This window comes from Macaca mulatta, chromosome 13 (assembly GCF_049350105.2).
Source record: "Macaca mulatta isolate MMU2019108-1 chromosome 13, T2T-MMU8v2.0, whole genome shotgun sequence".
NCBI classification, from domain to species: Eukaryota; Metazoa; Chordata; class Mammalia; order Primates; family Cercopithecidae; genus Macaca; species Macaca mulatta.
Window position 1 is genome coordinate 59,549,847 of NC_133418.1, and position 2,997 is coordinate 59,552,843.

The following is a 2,997-nucleotide window of genomic DNA, read 5'->3' on the forward strand; positions in this document are numbered from 1 at the left end:
TTAACCCAAAACTTTTTTTTTTTGAAACAGAATCTTGCTCTGTCTCCCAGGCTGGAGGACAGTGGTGCAATTTTGCCTTACTGTAACCTATACCTCCTGGGTTCAAGCGATCCTCCTACCTCAGCCTCCTGAGTACGTGGGACTACAGGTGCATGCCATCAGGCCCAGCTAAATTTTTGTATTTTTAGTAGAGACGGGGTTTCACCATGTTGGCCATGCTAGTCTCAAACTCCTGACCTCAAGTGATCCGCCCGCCTCAGCCTCCCAAAGTGCTGGGATTACAGGCAGGAGCCACCACGCCTGGCCTCAAAACTATTTTTTTTTAACAGAAAAGATTGTTTGCACTCAGATTAGGACTTAATCCACAGGAGTCATTTCACTCTCAGAGGTGCGAAACACTGCCCAAAGGTACTTGGCCCCACACCAAAACAGCAGCTGCAGCCAAGCCTCAATGAAGACAGTGCTTACTGTTCCAACAGTGAAACACCATCACAGGCATCACACTAGCCAGGAGAGCTAACGACTGCTGGATAAAACTTTTAAAATCCAGAATCCTGAACTATACTTTCCTTTCACTCCAGTTTGTTCTAATTTTTTTTTTTTTTTTTTACTACAGTGGTACCAAGCTGTCTGTGAATGGCCTCTTTTGTGAATGATTTCATTGTTCTTTTTATTCTGTTTGTTGCAATTCTTGGAACTCCTGTCAATTCAGCTGTTTCATTGAAACTTTGTACTTCCTTAAAGGAAAATGACACAACTCAATATATTAGAATCAGTGTGGGTTAAAATCAGAATAAGAATAATCTCCCTTTGACCTGGCAAAATTTAAACAAGTGTCCTATGGGATATGAAGACGTATCTTTGACATCCACTTTTTTTTTTTTTTTTTTTTTGAGACAGAGTCTCACTCTGTCACCTAGGCTGGAGTGCAGTGGTGGGATCTCAGCTCACTGCAACCTCTGCTTCTTGGGTTTAAGCAATTCTTGTGCCTCAGCCTCCCAAGTAGCTGTGATTACAGGCACACGCCAGCACGCCTGGCTAATTTTTGTATTTTTAGTAGAGACAGGGTTTCACCATGTTGGCCAGGCTGGTCTTGAACTCTTGACCTCAAATGATCTGCCTTCCTCAACCTCCCAAAGTGCTAGGATTACAGGAGTGAGTCACGGTTCCCGGCCATGAAACCCACTGTCATTAACACTCACCCACATCCTCTACGTTCCATGGCAAGCCAGGTTCTTCCTAAATGTTGTTAGCCCCTCAGACTAGTATGAAAAATTACTTTTTGACAATATAGTAGATTTCTCCCAACCTTTCTTGGCTGACTTCTTAAAAAGCAGAAGCAGAGTTATCATTATGCTCCCAGGAAAAGCTATTTATGTAATGCAACATAATTATTTTCTATAGCAATTCTGCTGGTAAAAATAGCCTATTCTAGAAGGTAGCTCCTCTTTTTTTCTAGCTTGACCGTATTTATAGACATGTTAAATGCCTTTCTTAGTGTCTCATTAATAAATCTTATAGTTGGCCAGGCGCGGTGGCTCACGCCTGTAATCCCAGCACTTTGGGGGGCCGAGGCGGGCGGATCACAAGGTCAGGAGATCGAGACCACGGTGAAACCCCGTCTCTACTAAAAATACAAAAAATTAGCCAGGTGCGATGGCGGGCGCCTATAGTCCCAGCTACTCGGGAGGCTGAGGCAGGAGAATGGCCTGAACCCAGGAGATGGAGCTTGCAGTGAGCCGAGATCGTGCCACTGCACTCCAGCCTGGGGGACAGAGCGAGACTCTGTCTCAAAAAAAAAAAAAAATCTTATAGTTGTATTTATTTATTTATTTTTGAGACAGGGACTTACTCTGTCACCCAAGCTGGAGTGCAGTGCTGCGGTCACAGTTCACTGCAGTCTTTACTTCCTGGGTTCAAGCGGTCCTCCCACTTCAGCCTTCCTGCCACCACCACACCTGGCTAATTTTTGTATTTTTTGTAGAAACAGAGTTTTGCCATGTTGCCCAGGCTGATGTTGAAATCCTGGCCTCAAGCAATCCACCCACTTCCCAAAGAGCTGGGATTACAGGCATGAGCCACCATACCTGGCCAATCTCGTAGCTTTCAATGGATGAAAAGCCAATGGTTCATAAGTTCATCTGATCCTTTTTACTCCCTCTCCTCCCTTTTGTTGGTGTATGAAAATTGGTAAATTCAGAGAGAAAAGACAACTAATATAAGGCACTAAATGGAAATGAAAGTAAGTTGAACAAAGGATTAAAAAAAAAAAAGGCCGGGCGCGGTGGCTCAAGCCTGTAATCCCAGCACTTTGGGAGACCGAGGCGGGCGGATCACAAGGTCAGGAGATCGAGACCACGGTGAAACCCCGTCTCTACTAAAAATACAAAAAAAATTAGCCGGGCGCGGTGGCGGGCGCCTGTAGTCCCAGCTACTCAGGAGGCTGAGGCAGGAGAATGGCGGGAACCCGGGAGGCGGAGCTTGCAGTGAGCCGAGATTGCGCCACTGCACTCCAGCCTGGGCAACAGCGTGAGACTCCGTCTCAAAAAAAAAAAAAAAAAAAAAAAAAAAAAAAAAAAAAGACTGATTCCTGAAAGAGAGAATGATAGAGCTAATGTGCCAAAATATGAGCAATTGGTGAATTGGGCAACAGGTATCAGAGAGCTTTTGTAGAATTCTTGTAGCTTTTCTGTAAGTTTGAATTACTTAAAAATAAAGAGTTAAAAACATGTCTGATCTTTTTGGGCTAAGTATTAGTAAATAAGGCATCCACATCTGGTAGCTGCTGGGGATACAATGACGAATGATGTACAGATCTTGTCCACATATTATTCACAATCTAGAAGGAGAGAGAGACATGTAAATAAATGTCTCAAGATTATGAAGTGGGGATCCTTCGTTTCAGCATCCACTGTGGCACCAGTGAACAGATAATCAGTTTAACAAAGTCAGCTGAAGCTAACAGTCCTCTCTGCCTAGGAGGAATTTTCGAAGGGA

At 44.0% G+C, this 2,997-nt stretch overlaps 1 non-coding gene across 1 annotated transcript; it reads right to left on the reverse strand.

Annotated features, from left to right (window-relative positions):
• Positions 1-334: 334 nt before the first annotated feature.
• On the reverse strand, positions 335-531 carry LOC114672008 (small nucleolar RNA SNORA74). Its single transcript, XR_003722211.1, has one exon. It is a non-coding gene; the product is annotated as a small nucleolar RNA SNORA74 (small nucleolar RNA).
• Between the last annotated feature and the right edge of the window lie 2,466 nt (positions 532-2,997).